The 15,412-nt window shown below is 42.9% G+C and overlaps 1 protein-coding gene across 3 annotated transcripts in view; it reads left to right on the forward strand.

Moving 5' to 3' along the window:
• PALM2 (paralemmin 2) overlaps positions 1 to 15,412 on the forward strand; it is a 476,431-nt gene that overhangs the window by 285,564 nt on the left and 175,455 nt on the right. The window lies entirely within an intron of this gene.

Consider the following 15,412-nt stretch of genomic DNA (forward strand, 5'->3'; position numbering starts at 1 on the left):
ATGATGAATTGATGGGTGCTGACGAGTTGATGGGTGCAGCACACCAACATGGCACAAGTATACATATGTAACAAACCTGCACGCTATGCACATGTACCCTAGAACTTAAAGTATAATAAAAAAAAAAATAATAAAAAAATAAAAAAAAGAAGAAGAAAACTCTGAGTCAGGAATCATTTGGAACTACAAGGTGAAACCTGGACTAAAGCTAAGACCATCTGTAATGAGAAGACCTGAGCAGTTATTAGTGAGGAAGGAATGTGGACACTCAGGATTCATATCTTTGTCATATAAATAATGAACAGCCATGTATCTGAACTGCCCCAATAGATGATGCCAAGAGTAACTGCTGAGCAAACTCATTATAGCTCTGATTTTTTTTAAATGTCTAAAGCCTTAAATTAAACAAGCCTCTTGGGGAGTGGATAAAACATGGTTCTCACATCTTACACTTCAGTATGAATTAGATTTACCTGGTGCATAAGTTTAAAATGTGGACACCTAAGCCCCACCCCCAGAAATTCTGGATGAAGTCAGTCTGAGGCAGGCTCAGTGATTTGTGGAGAGGTTAAAAGTGCAAATTCTGGCTCTGCCACATCTGTGCTCTATGACCTGTGGCAGTCTCTTAATTTTTCATTTCTTCAGTGGAGACAATGCTAGTACTTCTTCACAGAATTGTGATGAGTTAAACAGTAGTAAGAAGAGTTCAGCACATGTAAGTGGGGTGGAAGGAAGTAATGTTACCTGCAATCATTGCCATCTTCATCACCATCACCATCATCATCATCACCATCATCACCATCAGTGACATCTGTGGTTTTTAATCCTGGCTGCATAGTAAAATCACCTAGGAAATTTACAAATGGATCCTGATATAGTTAGTCTGGAATGGGCCTTGGGTAAGGGTATAATTTTAAATCATCCCACCTTTAAAAGTCTGATGTGCAGTCACAGTTGAGACCCGGTAGGCTCTCGATCTGTGCTTCTCAAACTTGGATTGTGCACAGATCACTAGGGCAGTTTGTAAAAATGCAGATTCTACCTCAGAAGGTCTCAGGGTGCTGATAATCTGCATTTCAAACAAACTCCAGGTAATGCTGCTGCTGCTGTCACAGACCACAGTATGAATCATTGGGCTTTACGGGGTGAGTAAAACCCCCCGAGCCCAAGTGATGCAACCCACAACATGGTCGGGGAGTTGGTATCAACACAGTGACCAACTGTGATGGAGGCCACATGGTTCCTGGTTACACCCAGGCCTGTCACATGCAGAGTGTCACATGCCTTCCTTCTGGAATTCCCCTGGCTCCTTCACTAACGTCCCAAGGAGGAGAGGCAGGCAGGCTGTCTTGGGCTTCTCTGATAAGATATGTCAAGTGTACATGCATTACCCTCCCTACTGTCTGGGGAGTCCTTTCAGAAAGCGCTTAAGGACATGCTATGCACCGAGCACTTAGCTCTTTAGATTGTGGAGCTCAGGGTCATCGTTTTGCCCATAAAAGGGCCACTTGTGTAGGTCAAACTGCCGAGTCAATGACCCCGCCCAGTGGGAATAGTATTGTCACCCCTGTTTTTGGCATAAATGATTTGAGTGTTTTCCAAACACCATTAAATGCCAAGGTCCCTGACCCTCAATGTGGTTCAGGTGTAGGGACTCAGAGGCCCACAGCTAGACTGGCAAGGGAGGGGTGGAAGATTAAAATGGGAACAACTGACAGGCATAGGCTATTAATTCTCCAAGGTTGGCTCTGCATCTTCTTGCAGACTCATTGTGATTTCCTCAAAGCAAAGGCCTTCACTGCCTGGTTGTGCATCATAGAGTTCACAGCATTGTGAAATCGCCCTTAAGGCAAAGCTGACAGCATCTTTATTTATTGTGCATGGATTTCATGTTAGCCTCATCCTCCTTTTGCTGCATGTTGATAAGGCAGAAATAGCGAGTCATTTAAATAGCTGATTACAAAGACTCTGATGTAGTAAATCGACCCTCGAGGTTTTCATTTCATAATCTGTGCATTATTTATCATCCTCATCAGCAGAATAATAAAAGCCAATGCAGACCTTCTCATGAATCCCATAAGACAGATGTTATTATCCTCAGTTTACCCAGGATAAAATTGAGGCACAGAGAGGTTAAGTACCTTGCCCAGGGCTCCCCCCTGCTAATAAATATGGAGCTGGCGTTGGAACCCGGAGCCTTGCAGTGCCAATGCTCTTAGCCACTGTCCCCCACCCCTTTTGTGAGAATGCTGCTGACTGGCATTTATGAGAGTGCTTAGTACCTGCCAGGCACTGTGCCAGGGGATTTACATGGATTATATACTTTTACCCTCAAAACACTGATATGAGTTAGGCACTATTAATTTCATTTTCTGATTGAGAAAGCTGATGTGAGAGAAATGCAGTGCTTTTCTCAAGTTTAAACTCACCCTGTAAGCTTCGAAGCTGTGATTGGAACCCAAGGGGTCCATGTTCCCCTTGCTCATGTGTTCTGGCCCCTCCTCAGCTGACTTTGGATTTTTGTCCCCTCCTACTGCCCCCTCCAACCCCAGAGTGAAGGTCTCCTGGCTCTGTCCAAACATTAGTTCCATCAGGGCCGCCCCACCGGCCTGTGCCCACCCTAATACCACCACTTCCTCGGAGTCCCTTTTGCTATTGAAGATGATGTATTCACAGGTTCCAGGGATTAGGATGTGGGCATCTTTGGGGGCTGTTGCCCCATCTACCCCTACAACACCATTCTGCAGGTCTCTCAGGAATCCTGCAGGATCCTCCTGGTTTCCCTTCTCACATCTTCTTCCCTGCCTCATCCCTGGCAGCTGGAGTGACCTTTTAAAATGTAAATACATCACTTTGCAGTTTGCTTAACCCCTCCCAAGGCCGAGATCTGGTGGGGCCACTCTCTGGCCTCCTCTCCCCGAACCCCTGCCCTTGCTCCCTTTGCCCTGGCACAACTCCATTCAGGGTTCTCTGATTGTCACTTCCTCCTCCCATACCTAAACCATCACCCCCATGCCACTTTCTCCCCTTAGTGTTGGCTTGCTTCAGAGCATTCCTAAGTTACAGTGTGCACTTCTCTACTCTTAATGTCTCTCTCCCTTCCCTGGATTCTAGGTGGAAAAAAGGCAGCTGATCTCTAGCACATGGGACAATGCCTGGTTCAAAATGTGGGCCAATACATGTGGCAGGATGGAAGGAGGGAAGGTGGGATGGAAGGAGGGAAGGTGGGATGGAAGGAAAAGAGGGAGAGAGGGAGAAAAGAAGGAAGGAGAAAGGAAGGAAGGAAGGAGGGAGCAAAGGCAGGTAGGCAGGAAGGAAGGAAGAAAAGAAAAAGTGAAGGAAGGAGAAAGGGAGGAAAAGAGGGAAGGCAGGCAGGAAGAAAGGTAAGAAAAAGGAAGGAAAGAAAGAGAAAGAAATGGAAGGAAAGAAGGAAGGAAGAAGGAAGGGAGGGAGAGAGAAAGGAAGGAGAAAGGAAAGTAGGAGGGCAGGAGGGAGTAAAGCAGGCAGGCAGGAAGCAAGGAGGGAGAAGAAGGAAGGAAGGAAGGAAGGAAGGAAGGAAGGAAGGAAGGAAGGAAGGAAGGAAGGAAGTCAGCTTAGTTGATTGTCCTTTTAATGTTTGTTATCTGAGGCCTTATTCCTTAGAGAGGATGACAGTCCAAGTACTTAAAAAAAAGTATCCCTTTTGTCTCTTTCAAATGTGTGTTTTTTATTCTTAAATTTTTTATTGATACATAATATTTGTACATATGTATGCGGTATATGTGGTATATTGTTACATGCATAAAATATGTAATGATTAAGTTAGGATATGTGAGGTATCCAGCACCTCAAGCTTTTATGATTTTTATGTGTTGGGAATGTTTCAAGTTCTCTCTTTTAGCTATTTTGAAATATACAATTTTTTTTATAATACTGCTAAATGTTCCTGATACTTAAATACTTCCCCACAGTCACATATGGTAAACAGTAAGCTCATCACCTGATATTATTACATCTGCCACTTAGAAGCTGTCTGACTGGAAGCACTCTGTGCCTCAGTTACCTCATCTGTGGAATTTGGATAATAATAGTGCTGCCCTCATAGGCTGATATGAGGATTACATTAGTTAATATATGTAAAGCACTTTGAATGAATTCAATAATACAGTCAGCACCATGTAAGTGTTTATTAAATTTAAAAATAGGCCAGGCAAGGTGGCTCATGCCTATAATCTCAGCACTTCAAGAGGCCGAGGTGGGAGGATTGCTTGCACCTAAGAGTTCGAGACCAGCCTGGGCAACATAGTGAGACCCTATCTCTATTTATAAAAAATAAATAAATAAATTTAAAAATAACTTAGGTTCAAGACTATCCTCTCCAATCCTCAATTCATACCTTTATTTAATTTAAAAAGACTGTTGGAAACTTTCAAGTTTTTACTTGCGTTAGTTTGTTTCTGCCTTATCAGATCTCAAAAATACTAGTTTTTACTTCTATGAAAGTAAAATGGCAAAAGTGTACCTTTGCCCGTTTTTTTTTTCCACCAGTGGTCATATTCTTAGCAAATAAACGTTTTCTCTGTGGGCTGGGACTGTTACAATGTTTTTTAAATAGTGGGATTATCAAGTTAAGGGTTTTATTGGCTCAGAGGGCAAGTGTGAAATCTTGAGTCTGTCTGGTGCTGGGGTTTGAAACCTGATGCCCATATGTCGCTTGCTTTATTAGGTCACCACCTTGGAAGGGCTGCTTCCTCCTTATTAATGAAAAGCCTGCTCCATTTGTTTTGGCTTGCACCAACCTAACAGTGTCTTTAAATCAGCGACAGACTGTTTTCCTTGGAAGCCACAGAGTCCAATAGTTTTGGACTAAGCTCAGATTCTGGCTGGAACTTCCAAACTGGAAGTAAAATGACTTCACCCAACTGTGGTTGGGGGGAAAAGCCAGGCAGGCTTTTGGAAAGTGGATTTTGAATATTGGAGGATATTTGTGAAGGTGCCTGATGAGGTGGACTTAACACTGTTTGAGGCTGATGTGGACAAACCGTTTTCTTATTCTATTTCAACACAGTGCTATGTTTTATTTAAATGAGTTTGCAACTTGGGGTCCTGAAATCTATTTTTGTTTTTGTTTCCACCTAGAATAGAAAGCACTTTCAAGCTTATCCTGGGAGGCAACAATAGATTGAAAAGGTAACTACTGTATGTAGATTCAAGGGAGGTACCTTCTTGGGGAGATTGGGTAAAGGCTGTTCTCCCCAGAAGAACTAAAGGCTGGGTAGACATGGAGTCAGAGGAAGCTTTGGTTGGAAGAAAGGCAGTGGCAGTAACCCAAGCCCAGAGAGGGGATTCATTGGCATGTGTGTCTTTTCTGTGCCATCAACTGCGAGCAGAACTAGGGAAGGGCAGCTCTCAGAGCTCAGACAACCAATGGTTGGCTAGGTCAGAGGGGCTCTCAGGCTGGGTAGGAGTTGGCCAGACTTCTTGTGCTCTTCCATTCACACCCAAAGGGAGCTTCCTGGGTCTTGAAGATAAACCCACTTTCTCTTGTTCCTCTCAGTTGCTCTGATACTCTAAGACCCAGAGCAGATTTTTTTTTTAACCAGGAGTCCATGAGTCTTCTAAGAATGTCCTTAGAAGAATTCAAGGAATTCCTGAGACCCCAGAAACTATACATACAATGCTATATGCATGTGCACTGCTCTGAGAAGGAGTCTATAGTTCTTACCAGATTCTTGAAAGGATTCTGTGAACTCTTCTCCCCTAAAGCTTAGAATCACTGTTCTGAATGGTAGCAAAAACCACACAGTAGAACACTTTGGACTTTTGTCTTCCACCTCTCATAATAAATGCAGAATTTGGCATAGTCAAAATGTTACAAAAAGGTTTGTACAGCGTCAAAAGACCTTGGAATGCAAATTTTACAGGTAAGAGGCAATGACTAGGTTAGCAACCAGTCAGGAACATTCATGAGCAAATGCTGGTCTAGTCTGAAGGGCCATCTTGGGTACACTTGGGCACAACTGGTGCTGGGCTGAACATGCCACTCAGGAGTTTTTACTGGAACACAGGCATGTAGAAACACATCCAGAAGGATATAGGTGTCAACATCCAGAAGGATATAGGTGTCAACAGATAAATAAGATTATGCTCATAATTAGAAAATAGAATTCATTGAGCATCTGCAATATGCCAGGAGCTTTGTATACATTATCTCGTTTGATTGTCACCATAATATTGTGAAATGAATTCTATTATCTTTCCCATTTTACAGACAGAATAGCTTAAGCTCAGAGAAGTCAAGTAAATTTCTCAAGGTCATTAAGTGGTAAGAACTGGAAGATAAGTTCAGGTTTGTCCAATCTATGCTTCCTCCCAACTTAAGTAGCTTCATCACATGCAAACAATGATCATGGTGGGTTATGGGACATCAATTAATCTGACAAGAGCTCCTTCGAGGCTGCGACTTTATAATTTTTAGAATTAACTGAAAGAGTGACAAGTTGAGCATTCAATTTGCAAATCACGCTATGTTTGGAATTAGGAGGGATAACCACTTATCCTTCCCAAAGGGACTGACAAGCATGCCCAGAGGGGGTGGGATTTCTGGAACTCTGTGAAGTTAACAAGAAGGGACTTGGAAAGTTAGAAGAAGGAGGGGGAGCTGCATTCCAAGCATAGCTCATGGTATGAGAAAGCACCAAATTTGGAATGGGACGAACAGATGAAGAAGGTGTCAAGTTCTCTGGGGAGGAGTGGAGGGTACTAGACGCCAAATACAGGGTAAAGCTCTGGCAAGATGCTGTGGTGACTTATCTGAGCCTAAAACAAAGGAGAACCATCCCAGAATCCTAGAAATCTCCCTTCCCCCAAATCAATGAAGGGAAGTTTCATAATGATGGACAGAGTCGCAGATGGAAATTGACTACTTGTTCTACAGAAAGGTCTTCAATTCTAACAGAGAAATCTCTGATCATAGGAAAAGCTATCTCAATTTCAATGACTTGTCCACTGACAGAAGATAGTGTAAGAAGGGCTCATTAAGGGGGAGTGAGAAGTAAGGAATTAGAGGAGGAAAGATGGTAACTGAATGAGAAGAAAGAAAATCATGAAGGACCAGCAGGAGGTACCTGGGTCGCAGCCCAGGGAGTATTAATGATCCTACCTCCAGTTATAGGGGCACAATACTTAATCCAACCTAGAAGGTGGAATGCAACAACCTCCCTCTCCTCCCCTCCCATCCCAGAGACATTACCCCAGCAGATAAACAACTGGCATGACCCTCCAATAGAAAGCAAGATCACCTTTGCAGCAGAAGTGGTCCTGCCAGCTGCCCTTCTTCTTTCCATGGGCACAGACACTGTTTTCCTTGGGGAGGCCCAGAGAGCTGCTGAGTCTTCATTTCCTGAAGGGTTGGGCCAGATTTGGGAGCTCATGGGAGTTATGGAACTGCTTTTTCTAATTTATAAGTTCTAAAGTCTTGTTCCTGGTCACTCTCTCCTCAAAAGCGAAGGGCGCGGAGGCTCCTGTGGAAACACCTTCCCTTGTCAAGTCTGCACAGGGTCCTCACAGAGCCTCTGGAGTGGCTACCTTCCATGTACTGGCTCCCACTGTCTTCTTCCAGGGAACTCCACAAGGCTCCTGGCTCCCAGTCAAGCAGCCGCCTTTGTGTCTGCTCTTTTTCCACCCCCACCTCCCCAAGTATGCCTTCCTCTAGTGGGATAAATTTAGCTCTGAATGAATGCAGAAAGAAGAACACATTAAAGTAAACACAGACCAAACAGCATTCAAATATAGGTTTGGCACACACACACAACTGACAAAAGATCCAAGTTTTTCTGTTTCCTTCTCTTCTGCTTATCTCTGTTTCTCTCATCTCATCCTCCGACTGCTACACTCTTTTCTGCATGTATTTAAGCTAATTAGATATGTAGATCAGAATGTGGGGCTGTTGGTCTTCAGACCCCATGAAGGAGAAATCACTGGAGTGACTGAGAAACATCAAGGAGTGAATGAGAGCCCCAGGTGGTGCTGGCACTTTCATTTACTGGCTTGATTATCTTAGAAATCCATCCAAAAACTTGAAAGCATATTTTATCTTATGTGTTAGCACAGCCTTTTCTCCCGGTGCACTGAGTCTACAGTGGCTATAGAATGTTGCAAAGTCGGGCCGGGCGCAGTGGCTCATGCCTGTAATCCCAGCACTTTGGGAGGCTGAGGCGGGCAGATCACGAGATCAGGAGATCAAGACCATCCTAGCTAACATGGTGAAACCCGTCTCTACTGAAAAGACAAAAAATTAGCCAGGCGTGGTGGCCGGCGCCTGTAGTCCCAGCTACTTGGGAGGCCGAGGCAGGAGAATAAAATGAACTTGGGAGGCGGAGCTTGCAGTGAGCCAAGATCATGCCACTGCACTCCAGCCTGGGCGACAGAGCGAGACTCCATCTCAAAAAAAAAAAAAAAAAAAAAAAAGAAAGAAAGAAAGAATGTTGCAAAATCTTTTTTTTGATGTGGAGCTCTCATTCTGCCATCCAGGTTGGAGTGCAGTGGCATGATCGTGATTTACTGTAGCCTCGATCTCCTGGACTTAAGTGATCCTCCTGCCTCAGCCTCCTGAGTCGGTGGGACTACAACCATATGCTGCCGTGCCTGGCTAATTTAATTTTTTTTTTTTTGTAGAGGTGGGGGTCTCACTATGTTGCCCAGGCTGATCTTGAACTCCTGGCCTCAAGCTATCCTCCTACTTCAGCCTCCCAAAGTGCTGGGATTGTGGGTGTGAGTCACTGCACCCAGCCTGCAAAGTCTTCTAAACATCTTCCCACCAACCGGTCAGCATGTCCCTAAGCCCTAATTTTGAAGTATTTTATTTCACTGTAGTTCTTCACTCTCAGAGCATTTGTAGTTCTCAAAGAACTTTCTCATTCATGAACTTCAATCTAATGGGGCTAGTTAGCTATCCCTGTTCCCAGTTTACAGATGGAAAACCTATTCCCATTTTACAAATAGAGAACCTTAGTTCAGAGCAGGCAAGTGACTTGTATGAAGTCACACAGTAAGTGGCAGAGTTATGATTAGGACCTAAGTTTGATACTTTGTCTTATGTTCATTCCACTGTACCACGAGCTGCTTTGGGGGAAAGGCAATTTGTCCCAGAGGCCCTGGCTGGGAGGATCACACATTAGTAATGAGCAATTTTTGAGACTGGCTGGCTACTTCTCAGTGGGACAGGCTCAGAGGGGTCCAGGATCCGTTTACTCAATATATGGAGGGTGTGCAAGGGGTGGGCAGGCAGTTGAGACCTCTGTCATTCCCAAAGGTATCAGGCAGGCACGGCATCCATAGGTGGTAGGAGCTGAAGCTAGGCTTTCCCAATTTCATTATTCATTCCCCAGCCAGCAGGGTGGACAGGATTTAGTGGGCAGGCCACCATCCCTCCACTGCCAACCCCGCAGGAAATTTCTCTCTTGTCAGCAGTGCTGACTTGCAGAATGTACACAACATTATTGAAACATGGTTAACAATGAAAGTGTTGATGGCCACACTACAAAAAGGGATTCCAAGCTGACGGGGCACATCGTGGTCATTGTGCTAAGGTAAACTAGACTGGCCCCTAAGCTCTCTGAGAAGCCAATGACCCGACTGTGTCTACTGGCATCAAATAACCAGGCTGGGGTAGAACCTGGCCTTCCCAAAGACTTTCTAGTTTGTAGCTAATTCATAGCCAAACTTAGAATTGTTTCTACCACAGAGCACCTTCAATATGTAGGCGTATAACTCTCTTCCTAATACTCAAAAATTAAGCTGTTCTTCCCATATTTTCCTAGGATTTAATCTATCTCCTCTTAAATTTTTAAATTCCTTCTTATTTATGATTGTTAGATTGGCTCAGTATAAAAAATAAGACTGTAGATGTCTAAGAATCATTAAAAGCAGAGTCTAGTAAAGACATTTCTAGATAATAAATGACATAGGGCAGAATCCCTTGTTTAAAAGATGGAAAATGAGAAGTATTGACTAATGGGAGGAATGTTAAGAATACCGATAGCTCAGCCCTTAAAAAAAGTCTACATAAAAGTGTGGAGAAAATCAAGTCATTCACTTAACTTGGTCTATGACATTTTTAATGAAGCAATGATTGGGTTGAGTGATCGAGACCTACCATTTCCAGAGCACCTACCATGGCCAATCACAAGCCTTTTACATCTGTTATCCTTATTTATTACAACATCCCTGTGAGAGGGCTGAGATTCCTTATTTAATATAACATCCCTGTGAGAGGGCTGAGATTCCAACTTGTCTTCAGAGTTCCTGTCTTTTCTGTGTCATATCTACCTCCTATTTCCTAATCCCACTTTTCAAAACTTTTGTCATTAACAGGACTACTACTCTGGACCAACATCTGAATAACACAGTATTTAAACTCATCAGATATGACAACCCAGTGAGACTGGACATCACATATTTTCATTTCCATCTTAATGTAAGGAAACTGTCATTCCAATCTATTATGTGATTTGTCCATAGTACCACAACAAAGTAAATGTAGAATGATCTCTAACCATTCGGCTCTAATTGATTCCCGCACACTCTCCTTATCTATCCAGTTTCCTCTAGGGACTCATGTGGATCAACTGACATTGCCAAACCTAACCAAGAGAAAAGGAAACCATCGCAGTGAAGTACTAATATTCATTTCTAGCCAGATTTCCAATTGCTTATTTTCAATCTGCTCTGTAAAGACCTTAGTCAATATATACCTTAAGCGGCATTCAGTCTAGTTTATTTTTCACATTGGTGCTGTTTTCTGACTTCTTTCTCTGTCTTCTTGCTCCATGGGGACTCCCTGTATGAATCTATCATTCGGATCCCATGGAGAAAAATAGCATATACTTGAAATCCCATCAACTTTCCCAAAGAGCTAGCAACCACAGGAGCCAAGAGGACCACAGGCAATGTTCTTCTTTTGATTCTGTGCAGCTATCACATATGTTTTAAATGACCATTTATTTTCAAAAGATCCCAGGCAAAAGAGAACTAACACAAATATAAACACTTGAGGGGATCCTGGCATTCCTTTCAAAATTACTTTTGTCCAAGGGAAGCTTCAGGTTGCTGGGAAATGTCACACTCGTAACTCTCGCTCAACAAGACTGACTTTTACACAACAGGCCTTGGCAAGTCATTTCCCTTTTGGTATACAGAGCTCTTATTTTCCTCACAAGGGAATCAGCTGTGATCATTTGTGATTCTCAAAGGACTCAGGTTCCAAAATAGATTCTGAAATTTTTATTAACAAAACATCTATTTTTCATATCTAGCATTCTGTATCCTTTTTGTATAATGCTTTGCAATGAAGCATCTGTCATAAAAAACATTAAACTGTACAGATGGTGCTTATACAACACAATTTAATGTCCCAGCAAGAACTAGTGATTTGTTATATACATTATGCACTATTGTGATGTCTGCTTCCAGATTTTAAATCTTTGGAGGGCAAATAGTCACCAATATCGTTGTGGCACTAGACTATGATTTTTTTTTCTTGATACCAGGCCATGTCTAATATAAAATAATTATACAATGTGTTATTTTTTTTACATATATACATATATAATTATGTATAACATAATTATACAATATGTATGTTACATAAATACAATATGTAATTAAATAAATAGCATAGTTTGGGTTTTAAACGCCTGTGTTTGTAATGGGTTCAAAGATTTTAAAATACTAAAATTTAGAGAGTTGAAAGGAGAAGTGCTGGAAGAGGAGAAAAGATTTTCCCTCTGCTCCTTGGCCAACCATCAGGCAGTCATTTCATGTGCCTTCCTGTCTCACCTAGGGTTCTTGGTCCCAAGAAACAGAAGTAGGTTCTAGTTGATAGGAGCAGAAAAAGAATGAAATGAAATTGTATTAGGTAGCTCACAGAAGAGATGGAACATCCAAAGAAGGAAGCTTGGGCAATGGGTACAACCAAAGGTGAGCTCCTAGCCTGAAGAAATTCTCTAAAATGCTGTGTCTCCAAAATTCTTGGCAGGTGTACATGCCTGACTGAGCCCAGATTGCGTGCCATACCATGGCTTCAGGGGGATCTGGGGAATAAGTGTCTGAGACCTCCCAGCTTCTACCACAGGATGTGGCTCTGCCTCTTACTATGGCTATAATATGGGAATTCCCCAAAGATGGGAAGGAGTTCACAAATTGGCCAGCCCCCCCGCAAAAAAAGAAAAATGTATATATGAACAAGTCTGTTACACTTCCTACCTGGCCAGAAGCATTTTTAATTTCCTCTGTTTGGCTTTTTGTGATACCTGCTTTGATAATCCTCAACACTGAATAAACACAAGCTTTTTTTTATTGTGGGTCTCAGGGCAGTTAAAAATCACTTAGGAAGTACACACAATTGGTCATGAGTCTGTAGTCTATTCCTGGTAAATTCAATTAATACAAAGGCTCTAAACCCATCCCTAACCCCTGCCTCACCCCATAGAAATGTAATTCTGTGCAGGTCTTCAGGAGATTCTGATGCATGTTTCTGGTTAGGAACCATGTTTTAGTCTTTCTCATTTCCTATAGCTTCTTTACAAACTATTTCTATTTTTCTGAAGCCCCAACCCCACGCCATCAGTCTTAATCAATGACTCTTTATTCAATTGAGAAAACCAATTCATCTGATGCAAACTCACTTAACTTCTCTCCCGAGACTTCAACTCAAACTTTCTTCTTGTCTTTATCCATTTCATCCTCCTTTCCTGTTTCGTTCTTCCTTCTTCCCAAGGCTAACTGGCTAATGTGATGCTCATCTGAATGTCCTCTTGACTAGTTAGAAACTTTAATATTCACCTGCCTTTTGGCTATGTCTTTGGCCTCATTTCCCTGTTGTCTAATTTGCTTTGACCCCCAAATGTCCAAGTCTTACCTGACCTAAAAACCCTTTCCACTAGACCCTGCTTCCCATAGGCTATGTTCCTGTTCTCCACCCATCTTTCACATCCGAAGGGCTGAAAGAAGCAGTTTGTACTCATGGATGCTTCTTTCTGACCTCTCACTCATCCTCCTTTTTGTTTGTTTGTTTTATTTTCAACATTCACTTGGTAGCAGTCGTTCCTCAATTCTTGTAAGTGCTTCCAAGCTCACCTTCCGGACACAAGTCACTCATGGCTTCCTGACAGCCATCCAATGGCCTCTTCTTCATCTGCATCCCCCATGACCTTTCAGAAGCATATGGCCCTATTGAAGACCTCTTTCCTTCTTTGTGGCTTTTGCTGTAAATCCCTTTGGATTTTTCCTTCTACTTCTCAGACAATGCTTAATCAGTCTTCTTTGCTGGGCTCTCTCCTCTTCTTGCTCTGTTTTCTCATGCTGGCTGTTCTCATTTCTTTAACTGTAACTGCAAAGTAGATGACACTTGGATGTGTGTCCCCAACCCTGATTCTTCTATTCAGAGTTCAGATCTTTCCAACTGTTCACTTCCCAAGGATGCCCAGGCCTTTTTCCTTCTCCACCTCCCCATTCCGTTACTCCTTTTAAAAATTTATTGCGGTTAAATATAAAACACCTAAAATTTCAACCACGTTTAAGCATATGGTTTGATGACAATAAGTACATTCACACTGTTGTGCTCAATTATACTTTTAAAATATCTGTATAGCTGGGAGTAGAAGGACCATTTCTGGTTCAATTGTTTATTCCTGGGACCTGCTTCTATCTCCATATCATTGGCCAAGCCTGGTGCTTAGTGGTTAAGAGCATGGACTCTGGTGAGTGTGATCTGAGTTTAAATCTCAGCTTTATAATGTAGCTGAGTCGTTCAACCTCTCTGGTCTCATTTTCCTCATCTTGGTATTCTCTACAATCACTCTGCTGAAGCAATAACAACTTTGTTTATTTGTGAGCAAACCCCCTTTAAATAACTTGTCCTGTTGGGGCTTGTGCTGGAAATGAAGAAAAAAGGATACATTTGAAGAAAAGGATGGTTCTTAGCCAGAAAGTAGGTTTCTGATATACTGGAGTGGGATGTAGAATCTGGCACTGGTTGGATTTATGAAACAAACAGCTCCACCTACACTTGTTATGAAAAAGATGGGAAAACAATCCATCAGTAAATGATTTTGGTGAGTGCTTCCATCCTTGGTCAGAGGAGTAAATTGTTCATCAGTGACAGGTGAACCTCTGTGAAAATTGAAAGGGCAATTTAGTTGAAATGGCAGCATTTGTTCAGGAAGCAGGTGGTTTGGGAAAATTTGATGTACATATATATATATATTTGAGACAGAGTTTCACTCTTGTTGCCCAGGCTGGAGTACAGTGATGTGATCTCGGCTCACTGCAATCTCTGCCTCCCAGGTTCAAGTGATTCTCTTGCCTCAGCCTCCCGAGTAGCTGGGATTACAGGTGCCTGCCACCATGCCCAGCTAATTTTTTGTATTTTTAGTAGAGACGGTGTTTCACCATGTTGGCCAGGCTGGTCTCCTCACCTCAGGTGATCCACCTGCCTCAGCCTCCCCAAGTGCTGGGATTACAGGCATGAGCCATCACATCAGGCCTGATGTGTTTATTTTTTAACATGCCTTTAAATCTTGTGGATCTAAAGAGGCCACTTTAGTTATTTCAGTATTTATTTCATTTTATGAAGAAAAGTTTGCATATGAATGTTGGGAATTCTAGCAGGTCCTGCCTTAATGTGAAGAGGCATTTTGTTTGTCTTTGGCATTGATCTCCTTTTGGACCAGGCCTGATCCACTTCTCACATCCAGTCCAGGACCTGTCACAAAAGACTCACATTAGTACCACATGGTATCCTGTTTCAGTAAAGAATAGGTGAAGTATTTTAGTGAGTAGATCCTACTTTTCCTGTCAGATGCAGTGAACAGAAGACCCTGGAAGGATTTCCATCCAGAATGTCACAGGATAATGATAATAAGAGCAGATGTCTGTGATTGCCCTTTACAAAGCACCTTTATATACTGTCTCTCATTTGTCTCTAATGACACCTCCGTGATCCTTCATTTTTTTCAGATGAGGAAACTGAGGTTCAGAGTGGTTAAGTGAATTGCCCGAGCTTTCACAGCTAATACATTGTGAAGCCTAGCCTAGCACCAAGGACTAAAAACTCGCGGCTTCTTTTAAGGCCACATATCGCCTTACCAGAAGGGTGGCCTCTCTGGAGATATACCCTACCCTCGGCCGACTTGATGTTGAGAACTTGGTCATCTTTGGGCAAGGCAGCCCTTCCCAAATTGTAAATGTCCCCAGGTGGAGCCCAAGCGTCTGGCCGGAGCTAGAAGGTGCCCTGAACACTCAGTGGCCTTAGCCTCCCTGTAACGGCACGTGCTCGGGTCCCACATTCGGTCAGACGCCCCTCTCCACTGGCATCTGCCAGGTGGAGGCGCCACTGCGCTCTGCCTCCGCCCCAGCGAGCGCGTGTCCACCG

The sequence above is a fragment of the Colobus angolensis genome, unplaced genomic scaffold, assembly GCF_000951035.1.
Source record: "Colobus angolensis palliatus isolate OR3802 unplaced genomic scaffold, Cang.pa_1.0 Scaffold386, whole genome shotgun sequence".
NCBI lineage: Eukaryota > Metazoa > Chordata > Mammalia > Primates > Cercopithecidae > Colobus > Colobus angolensis.